The sequence below is a fragment of the Eleutherodactylus coqui genome, chromosome 1, assembly GCF_035609145.1.
Source record: "Eleutherodactylus coqui strain aEleCoq1 chromosome 1, aEleCoq1.hap1, whole genome shotgun sequence".
NCBI classification, from domain to species: Eukaryota; Metazoa; Chordata; class Amphibia; order Anura; family Eleutherodactylidae; genus Eleutherodactylus; species Eleutherodactylus coqui.
In genome coordinates this window covers 508,820,692-508,832,751 of record NC_089837.1, presented here as the reverse complement: position 1 = coordinate 508,832,751, position 12,060 = coordinate 508,820,692, and positions in this window count along the sequence as shown.

Genomic DNA, 12,060 nt, shown 5'->3' with positions numbered 1-12,060 from the left:
GAGCATTTTGGTGCTCGCTCATCTCTAATGGCTACCCAGCAAGACTGTGTCACCACTCCCTAGTCAAGACTGAGTCGGAGGGAGCAATGTAAAAAGATGATGAGGGTAGTACATAGCTGATCATACCACCATCCTCCGTGCTCCCTCTGCTCCATACAACTACTGGGTGTCAAAGCTGGACACATAGCACGAACTTGAAATATGCACCCTGGAGGTGCTGGCCTGCCCTGCTGCTAGCCTCTTGACAGAGAGGGTGTTTAGTGCAGCTGGGGGAATCATCACGGATAAGCGTACCTGCCTGTCAACTGCCAGTGCCGATATGCTTACACTCATAAAGATGAACAAAGGCTGGATTTCACCAGACTTCTCTTCTCCACATGTGGAAAGCAGTGGAACCTAATGATTCTTTTCACTGCAACAGGAGAAAAATGCATCCTCTATACCCACAAAAAAAGGGGGAATTAGCTTTGTCAATCCTTCTCGGGTAGTATTACTCCTCCTCCTCCTACTCCTCCTCCTCCTAAAACAGCATGTCATCACGCTGAACTGCCAATTTTTTTGTGGCCCAAAAGACTCTGTTTAAATGTTTTTAACAATTTTTAAAAGTTTTTATACTTTAACTGCAACCAATTTTTTTTGCAGGGCTTTACCTGCCCTCGCGGTTGAGCAATTTTTCAGGGGTACACTTGTACTCTTGGTACACCAATTTTTTAGGCCCTTGCCTATACTGTTATCTAACTAATTTTTCCGGCCTTCGCCTATACTCTTGGTAACCAAATTTTTTCAGGTATTCACCTATACTCTTGGTACACCAATGTTTCAGGGGTTTGCCTACACTCTTGCTACAGAAATGTTACAGGGGTCCGCCTATACTGTTGCTACAGAAATGTTACTGGGATCCGCCTATACTCTTGCTACAGAAATGTTACTGGGGTCCGCCTATACTCTTGCTACTGAAAGGTTTGAGGGGTTTGCCTATACTCTTGCAACAGAAATGTTACTGGGGTCCTCCTATATTCTTGCTACATAAATGTTACTGGAGTCCGCCTATACTCTTGCTACATAAATGTTACTGGGGTCCGCCTATACTCTTGCTACAGAAATGTTACAGGGGTCAGCCTATACTCTTGCTACATAAATGTTACTGGGGTACACCTATACACTTGCTACAGAAAGGCTTGGGGGGTTCGCCTATACTCTTGCTACAGAAATGTTACTGGGGTCCGCCTATACTCTTGCTACAGTAATGTTACAGGGGTCCGCCTATAATCTTGCTACATAAATGTTAAGGGGGTCTGCCTATACTCTTGCTACATAAATGTTACTGGTGTTCGCCTATACTCCGGCTACTGAAATGTTTGAGGGGTTCACCTACACTCTCGCTACAGAAATGTTACTGGGGTCCGCCTTCACTCTTGCTACTAAAAGGTTTGAGGGGTTCTCCTATATTCTTGCAACAGAAAAGTTTCAGGGGTCCGCCTATACTGTGGGTGGACAAAGGTTTCCCATAGTGGTGTTCAGCTGCCTGACACATACACAGAATGAAGTGTGTGGGGACACATGGCTTTCCCACAGCTATGTAACTCACGGCACCTTAGGTCACACAATGTGGAGGCTGAGACTGAGCCTGACCCAGGGCCCGCTCACGTACTTTCCACGCAGATTATTGCGGGTCCTACCTCGGTCATGGTTTCCCGGCCTTATTATACGGAGGTGGCACAGGATTGGAATGATGATCATATGTTAATTTATCATCACTTCTCATCAGCATTGTGGGCTATCGCCCACACTTTCAAAGAGGGTCGCTGCCTGGCCCTGCCAACCCTCTGCAGTGTGTGTCTCCAGTTCCTCCTCATCGCAGATGCACTTATAAATCTACATGAGGGTGGTGTGGCTATGAAGCGAGCGTGTGGTATGAGGCCAGCTGAACGCTGCGCAGGGAAAATTTTGTGTTTGCTGGAGACGCTGGGTCGTGTGGGGGGCTGGACAGCAATGCCAGCATGTAACCCAGGAGAAGAGGCTGCGGTGTGACCTGCAGGCAGTGATTGCCCTTGGTTGTAGATAGTGTGATGCTTAGCTAAGATGTGCCAGCGCGTGTGCCTTGCTTTATGTTCCTAAAAATGGCATCAATGTAGACTAGGGCTCATCCTGCAAAAAATAAGCCCTCCTAGCGCTCCGTTGATGGGAGAAGAACAATGTTCTATCTTTTGTGATGCAGCGACACAAAAGGAAATCTTTAAAAAATATATTGTTTTAGTGCACACAAATAGCAAAACATAAACTATATAAACTTGGTATCGCTGGAATCCTGCAGACCCCGAGTGACGTAACAATGAAATACAAAAACTAATGGAGGAATGTCCTTTTATCTAATAGTATGGGTGAAGCTAATGGTGCTGTAAGCCTGTACAGAGCCCTCCATGTACTTGTGGCAGTGGCCCCTATACAAGCTCTATTAGTGGTTGTTCAGCAGTATTTTGCCCCTGTTATGTCCCCTGCTACAGTATTTTCCTCCTGCATGCTGGGAATTGGTCTTTGCACCAATGTACCAAACTGGGCCACATCCTGAAGAGGTTAAGAATAATTTACATGAGCCCCATAGCTCTCTGGCAGATTACATAAAATCTGCATGTTTATAAGTACAAGCATTGTATTTTAGTAAAAACATACTTTTAACCCCTTAATGACATGGCCTATTTTGGCATTGAGGTCCAAACGATCTTTGGTATTTTTCCATCTCTATTTTTCAAAAGCCATAAGTTTTTTATTTTTCTATTATTCGGGTTTTTGCGTGGCGAACTGTAGTTTTTATTGGTACCATTTTTGGTTACATAGACTACAGTGTAAAACTTTTATTATTTTTTTATGATTGTAGGGAGAGAAAACGCATCAATTCTGCCATAGATTATTATTTTTTTTTTTTTTGAAGCGTTGATTATGCAGCATAAATGACACACTACATTTTTTTCTGCGGGTCTGTACGGTTACAACGATACCAAAATTCTTATTTTTTTTTTAGGTTTTTCCACTTTTCCACAATAAAAACCCTTTTTTGTGAAATTATTATTTTTTTCTAAACTCACTGCATTCAAAGTCCTATAACTTTTTTATTTTTCCAAGGACGGAGATCTCAGAGGGCTTATTTTTGTGAGACGAGCTGTAGTTTTTATTGGTACCATTTCGGGGTACACACTTTTTTTATCACTTTTATTGCGTTTTTTGGGAGGCAAAATGCTAAAAATTAGCATTTTGCCTCAGTCTTTTAGCCTTTTTTTTAACGCTTTTTGCCGTGCAGGAAAAAAAAGCATGTTCAATGTATTTTATGCGTCGTTACGGATGCGTCGATATCAAATATGTGGGGTTTTTAATTTTTTTAAAAACATTTTTATGCTAATATGATAAAAAGCATTAAAAAAAGGGTTTTTAACATTTTTTTACTTTTTTATTTTTTGTACTTTATTTTTCTCTTTTTTTTTACACAGTCTGTGTCCCTCTGAGGGACTTTTACTGTCGCACTGCAGATCGCTGCGATAAGGCATGGCAGGACTTCTCTCCTGCCATGCCTTATCGCTTACTATAGCGATCACAGGCTATGGCAATACAGGACGCCGGTATCTGGCATCCTGTTGCGATAGCAACTTGCCGGGCTCTCGCAATGTTATCGCGAGAGCCCTGCTGGAGTCACAGAGGGAGCGTGCTCGCTCTGTGAACCCTTTCCCTGCCGCCATCTAAGTAGGTTAAGGGGTTAACAGCGGGGGGGAGCATGAGCCACAGAGGCGGACCACCTGAGCCCCCAGTCATGCAGCAATTCATCACAGCCCTCCAGCATTCCAGCACCTTGGGCTGACATCGGTGATGAAAGGCCAGGCTGCGTGACTCAGGGACTCACGGCCGAGAGAATCGTGCGAGATTTGTGTGTTGAAACCCATTCTTACAAATGAGTGATGTTTTCCTGCATAGCACTGCGATGTGATGCAATGCTATGCGAGAAACAAATCGCGGCCGTCATAGTCTATCTGGCTGCATAATCTCGCCCGCCCCATTGAAGGCAATGGGGGAACTCCGCGATCCTCTGCCGCGGCTGTCATAAGGATCCCTTCATCCCCTAAGTGATGTGAGGCTGTTCTCATATGAAAATGCCTCACACCCCTTGGGCTTTTACATGGATGGCGAGAGCACTATGGGGGAGATTCACGGCCCGATATCATGCTCACGCGTGTGACACTAGCCTAGGGGTATGTTCATAAATAACGAATACACTGTGGATTGTTAGCATCATATTATAGCAGAGCCAAAGTGCTTGGAGGTTTGAGAACTCCTGTTCACTTCTTGCTGAAAACAATCAGTGCATATTGACTACTGTGGAATTTTCACCCCCTCTGGACTTCCCTAAGGCCGCCCTCACACAGACATTTTTTTACAGCGTTTAGCGCTATCTTTTCAGCGCAGCGCAAAACTCTGTACAAGGCTCCCATTTATTTCAATGGGGCTGTTTACACAAGCGCTTTGACAGTGATGCATGTCCTATCTTTGGCCGTTTTCAGCCCTGTGTCGCCCATTGAAATAACGGGCAGCGTTAGCTGTACTACCAAAAAAAAAAAAAGTTATACTTACCTAGCTGCCGCTGTCGAGGTCCCCGCCGCTGCCTTCCGGGGCTCCAGGCACTTGTCAGAGACTATTTTGCTAGTGACAGAGTTTGAAGACCCCGCCTTCAGCAAGAGATTGATATGATTGGCTAATCCAGCGCCAACCACAGCAATTGCTGAATGCACTAATCACAGCCATTCAATAAATAAATGGCTCACGGCTCAGCCAATCAGAGCAATCTCTTTCTGGAGGCATGGTCTTGAAACCCCGTTACCAGCAAGAGATGCTCTGCAGGCATAGACATTTAAATGCCGCTGTCTGAATTGATGGCAGCATTTAAAAGGTTAACAGCTCCGATTAGCAGTGTGGCTTATCAGAGCAGTTTCAGGAGGGTGTCGGCTGTAAGAAACAGCCAACACTCACATTGTATGGAGCGTGACAGGCCCGCAATTTCCCTACATATATACCTCGAACCTGCAGTATGTAACCGTGCGTCCTGTAGCTTTAAGGGGTTAACGAGCAGATAATATCCTGAGCAAAAAAAAACAACCCATGCCTCCTCAGTCTCTCCGACCCAGGACAGATACCCGGTGGCTTCCTGATGGTCTGTGCATACAGTCGGCCAGCGATGATGTGCTATAACAGCCTCTGTGTGGAGTGAATTAGCCACAGTTGTCAGCGCTGTACAGTGGGGTAATGATGAGCGGCGATATGGCCATCATTAGCATTACCATCCCGCTGCTTTGCCTTCTGAGAAGTTCACTACTAAGCATAAAGGCCCGACGCTTTGTGGTTGGAACAGGAGATGGGGATGACAGTATGTCGCTTGATAGCCAGACCACACTCATGTCTATATCTCAGTGCAATTTTGGAGGAGGAGGGGGAAGAGACTGCTGGCCACACTGCAGAGGGTACCCATGCTGCTTGCCTCTGATCTGTTCAGCGTGTATGGGCTGAAGAGGAGGGGGAGAGCGATGTGTTGCGTACTGGGACCCTGGCACACATGGCTGATTTCATGTTAGGCTACCTTTCCCGTGGCTCTCGCGTTAGACACATTCTGGGTGTACACCCTTCTAGACCCATGGTATAAGGAGAACCTTTCCACTCTCATTCCCGAAGAGGAAAGGGGTACGAGAGTGATGCAATACCATATGGCGCTGGTGGAAAAAGTGATGCTAAAGTTCCCATCTGACAGCGCTAGCAGCAGAAGACGCAGTTCCGAGGGCCAACTAGCAGGTGAGGTGAGGGGATCAGGCAGCATGTCCAGCGCAGGCAGGGAAGCACTCTACAAGGCCTTTGGCAGTTTTATGGCTACCCAGCAAGACTGTGTCACCACTCCCCAGTCAAGACTGAGTCGGAGGGAGCACTGTAAAAAGATGATGAGGGTAGTACATAGCTGATCATACCATCATCCTCCATGCTCCCTCTGCTCCATACAACTACTGTGTGTCGAAGCTGGACACATGGCACTGCTGCTAGCCTCTTGTCAGAGAGGGTGTTTAGTGCAGCTAGGGGAATCATCACGGATAAGCGTACCCGCCTGTCAACTGCCTGTGCCGACATGCTTACACTCATAAAGATGAACAAAGGCTGGATTTCACCAGACTTCTATTCTCCACATGTGGAAAGCAGTGGAACCTAATGATTCGTTTCACTGTAACAGGAGAAAAATGCATCCTCTATACCCACAAAAAAAGGGGGAATTAGCTTTCTCGGGTATTATTACTCTTCCTCCTCCTAAAACAGCATGTCATCACGCTGAACTGCCAATTTTTTTGCAGCCAAAAAGACTCTGTTTAAATGTTTTTAACAATTTTTAAAAGTTTTTATACTTTAACTGCAACCAATTTTTTTCACAGGGTTTCACCTGCCCTCGCGGTTGAGCAATATTTCAGGGGTACACTTGTACTCTTGGTACACCAATTTTTCAGGCCCTTGTCTATACTGTTATCTAACTAATTTTTCCGGCCTTCGCCTATACTCTTGGTTACCAATTTTTTCAGGTATTCACCTATACTCTTGGTACACCAATGTTTCAGGGGTTTGCCTACACTCTTGCTACAGAAATGTGACAGGGGTGCGCCTATACACTTGCTACTGAAACGTTTGAGGGGTTCGCCTATACTCTTGCTACAGAAATGTTACTGGGGTCCGCCTATACTCTTGCTACAGAAATGTTACTGGGGTCCGCCTATACTCTTGCTACATAAATTTCAATGGGGTCCGCCTATACTCTTGCTACAGAAATGTTACTGGGATCCGCCTATACTCTTGCTACATAAATGTTACTGGGGTACACCTTTACACTTGCTACAGAAAGGCTTGGGGGGTTCGCCTATACTCTTGCTACAGAAATGTTACTGGGGTCCGCCTATACTCTTACTACAGAAATGTTACTGGGGTCCTCCTATACTCTTGCTACATAAATGTTACTGGGGTCCGCCTATAATCTTGCTACATAAATGTTATGGGGGTCCGCCTATACTCTTGCTAAATAAATGTTACTGGGGTCCGCCTATACTCTTGCTACTGAAAGGTTTGAGGGGTTCACCTACACTCTCGTTACAGAAATGTTACTGGGGTCCACCTTCACTCTTGCTACTAAAAGGTTTGAGGGGTTCTCCTATATTCTTGCAACAGAAAAGTTTCAGGGGTCCGCCTATACTGTGGGTGCACAAAAGTTTCCCATAGTGGTGCTCAGCTGCCTGACACATACACAGAACGAAGTGTGTGTGGACACATGGCTTTCCCATAGCTATGTAACTCACGGCACCTTGGGTCACACAATGTGGAGGCTGAGACTGAGCCTGACCCAGGGCCTGCTCACGTACTTCCCACGCAGATTATTGCGGCTCCTACCTCGGTCATGGTTTCCCGGCCTTATTATGTGGAGGTGACACAGGATTGGAATGATGATCATACGTTAATTTATCATCACTTCTCATCAGCATTGTGGGCTATCGCCCACACTTTCAAAGAGGGTCGCTGCCTGGCCCTGCCAACCCTCTGCAGTGTGTGTCTCCGGTTTCTCCTCATCGTAGATGCACTTATAAATCTACATGAGGGTGGTGTGGCTATGAAGCGAGTGTGTGTTATGAGGCAAGCTGAATGCTGCGCAGGGGAAATTTTGTATTTGCTGGGGACGCTGGGTCGTGCGGGGGGTTGGACAGCAATGCCAGCATGTAACCCAGGAGAAGAGGCGGCGGTGTGACCAGCAGGCAGTGATTGTCCTTGGTTGTAGATAGTGTGGTGCTTAGCTAAGATGTGCCAGCGCGTGTGCCTTGCTAATAAGGATCTGTCCCAAGTAAATAGTTAGGGTGGTGACCGCCAGGTTCTTGCCCTCATTTTGGCTTAATAATGGGACCTGGGAGCCTCAGATGCAGCTATGCATGCTGCCCCTGCCGTTCCCTATCCATTTCTGTGGTGTTTCCATGACTTTCTGAGGTTTTCTGGTGTTTCACAAATCATTCCCTATGCGAAGCATCGGTCCCATACAAAAATGCTCGAGTCCCCCATTGACTTCAATTGGGTTCATTACTTGAAACGAGCTCTCGAGCATTACGGAAAGTTTGACTCGAGTACTGAGCACCCGAGCATTTCAGTGCGCGCTCATTTCTACCAGCTACCCGTGTCTGCCGCCCTCTTGCTGCTCTGGGCAGACGCGGGCTTTGCTCTGCTCCTTCTATATCAATGGATTCTTAGCTGTGTACTTTCCATTGGCACTGCAGGAGTTAATCCTCCCCAGTTCTCTCAGCCCAGCTGCAGGGTAATAGGCTATTGCCCACCTATTTAGTGGAGCTGGAGATTCTCCTCCTTTGCCTGAGTGTTGGTGTCTATGACTTCTGTGTTTGCCCTGATTCCTTTTACCTGGATAATGTTTGTTCTCTGCCTGCCCAGACATTACACCAGATTTACAGTTTGGCCTGTTTTGCGGAGCTTTGCACCGGTGCCTCCATTGATCAGCTGCCAACCACACCAGGACTACTCCAGGAGGTAGCAGTCTGCTCAGTTTCCTGCAGTAAATTCTAGATCCCTGTACAGTGGTTAAAGGGTGAATTTCAGGGAACCATCAGGATAACGCCCTTATGATAGCCCAGGCCAAACCGGATGGTTGGCACAGTGGATCCACACTCATTGTCCATAACATATTTCTGCATGAGGTTCTGAGTGTGCTTTTCCTCTGTGAGGTGAGCAGACTTCATGTGGTAACAATGACTTCTACAGTGGGGTCTGAAGGAGTGGACTGCACTTGGTGTGTACAATAACATGTTCGGTGTGGTGTTCCCTCTGTGTTGCAGTTACTTGGTGTGAACAAGGTCGTGTTCTGTGTATGTCTGTAGGTGTTGACTACACTTGGTGTGAATTGTCCTGCTCAGTGTGTGTTTTGTTGTATCTCCCCTGCCTGGTGTTCCTGTCTGTTACCATCTTGGATGAGCTGGGCCCATAGGTTCCAATGTGGAGCGATCCCTATTGAGACAATCACCCCACTTGTAGGCAGGGTTCCCTAGGGACTCACAAGACACGAAGACCCTTAATGTGGGCTTGTGAGGTTACACATTCTGGCCAAAATAAAAAACCAATATCTCGTACTTATTAGCAATTCCAGCTGCCTATGTGTGTTTGTACTATAGGTAAATGTTTTGGCATCTGTTGTTTGTATGCATGTTTGATTTTTGTATGTTATTGGTGTTAGAGTGCATATTCTTTCCCTCCTGTTTTATTTGGGTTACGTTCATCTACGTCATTGCTCCCATGGCCTGCACAGATATAACAATCAGAGGTAGAAACCCGAACTTTGTTGGATACCCAAGAAATGGCAACAACTCTAGTCCTCAGGACCCCCAAACAGGTCATGTTTTCACAGTATCCTATAGGAAGAACACACGTGGCAATGTCTGAGGAACTAATAATTACATCACCTGTACAATCCTGAAAACATGACCTGTTTGAGGGTCCTGAGGACTGGAGTTGAGAAACACTGCTGTATAGTGCCCATATTCATAAATAGTGTGAACAAGGAAGCCTGTTAGCAGAGGAACCATATTTAAAAGTGATGCTCCATATTCCACAGGATGGATTTGAGAAAGGCTAAGGTAAGACTTTAGCTAAAGACCCTTTGACAAAGTGGTTCATAATGGCCATTCAGAGACTGCAGACAGCTAAAATCAACCCTTTCCCAAAATTGAAAGCTATGTGAGCACTCCTAACCTTTACAGGAAACGGACTTGCTATTCCTATCAGGAAAGGTGGTGCTTACATCAGGCAAATGGATCAGTGATCTATGGGCCTTGACTGTCAAAGAGCCTTATTTATCCTTCCATGAGGATAAAGTGATATTAAGGACTCTGCTTTTATTCAGACCCAATGGTTATTTTTTCTCAATATGAATCAGGTAATTGTCCTGCCGGCCTTCTGTGCTGAACCTACCTGGGAGGAGGAAAGGTGCTCGTAGACACCAGATGTGGGGCACTGTCTGAGAATAGACCTATCACAGCTGAGAGTTTGGACAGATCAGTTGTCTGTGCTCACACAGAGCCCAAAGAAAAGGGAAAAATCCCCCCAGCCCATCATATCTGAGTGGCTGAGGGACCCTATTGTCACTTCATAGAAAAGTGACGGTTTCCATCTAGAAGACGTCAGACTCGCTATACCAGAGTCACAGCAACATCAGGGGCAGAAAATGCGGTATCTGGCTGGGAGCATCGGCACATGGAGCACACAATATACCTTCTGCGTAAGAAGAACCTCTCTATGGAGAAGACTTTTCCTCCTGTCCTTCAGTTTTTATTTCTGGTCTTTCCCACCCCTAATAAATCCTGCTCTCCCTCCGTATGTATATGGCTACTGTGTGAGGATACCCAAGGAAGCCAGAAGTTATAATGTTATTCTTCTTTCCTGCAGATCTAACAGCAGCACATATCTACCCAACAAATAATGTATTTTTCTCTACATCTCTTTGTAGTCTTTAAACACAGACAAGGGGGAGGAGCTTAGGTCCTCCTTCTTATAGGGTTTGTACAAAATTTGAATTAACTCTATAAAGCACATGGTAGGGGAATAGATCCCCATATCTACATGTGCTGCTGTTAGGACTACAGGAAAGGATAACATCATAATAAATCCTACTTGTCTGCAGGTCATTGACTGTAACAGGTCAGTTTAATGTAAGTATGAAGCCAGTTGTAAACACGCAGAGCACACGGATGTGAGAACCAGTCCGTCTGGATAAGCCCTTTATAGACTCCTCTATGAGCTCCATACATCAGCAGTCCTCCTATTACTCCTGTTCTAGACTCCTGGCTGCTACATTGTAACAAACTGCTGCTGTGTGAGGCAGACAAGGTGACGGCTTCTCAGCCTCTGAATGGCAATGTTTTCATTTACTGACAGCAATCAGAGATCTTGAAAACCGAGAAGAAAGGCAATGTGCTAGATCATATTTTCTCCAGCAGGCTTCGGGGTATTTCTGTAGCTTCCAAATTGTATAGTGTGCACACATCATCGACCAGATCAGACACAAATGCTGGTCTAAACCGAGAGAGTCTCTACAATGTGTAGAGCCTCAGCCTTTTTATTATAACACATGACACCTGCCCTTTAATGGGCGTGCGGCAGATTACATCAGTAACATATAAGATTCTCATTTGTCGGATCATATAGAATCTCCCGCCTCTCTGCCCACCCTTCCTCAAGTCCGATGTAGCTTGGACTTTAGAAAGAGATGAGAAGGGGAACAGCACTTCCAATGAATATACTGTAGCACTTACAGGCTTGCAGGGTGCACGATCCACAACCAAGGTCTGGACCCAAAGACTGGAAGAAGCAGGAAATCCTTACAAGATATGTTGAATCAGCACTCCAGGGGTTAATTATGAATAAAACAGCACTTTATTCCTCAATGGTAAAAACATAGCTGCAACGTTTCGATCCTACACACACAGGATCTTTGTCAAGCATGGACTTTGTCTTCTTAGCATGCAGGCAACCTTAAGCAATTTCTGTGTACGTGGCAACTCATTGTTTAAGTAAATTCTGTGTGGGGGGTGGAAGAGGGCTAGGAAAACACTCAGTATTGAACACAGGTATACATATAACACTATGACCTTTAACTCTTAGAGGCTGCTTGTGCAACTTTATGTACTCAGCTAACATTACACCACACATCTTTCACCATGCCATTGTCTAGCAAATTCCATGATGAGATTGTGTGGCCATTAACCTCCACGAAGTTAAAAGTCATTGCAATAGCATGATAGCTTTGGTTTATACAAATCAATAGACATTTTATACTGACTAATCATCATGTCTATCACAGCAAAACACATTAGGAAGCTGTAGAAGCTTTATTTCCATAAGGGCTCCTAGCGTTTTTTTAATGCTGCAATATCGCTGCATTTTTTAATGCAAATGTCAATGGGATTTTCTAATGTTGAAAATCGCAAAGCACACACTTGTGATTTTTGTGCGATGCTA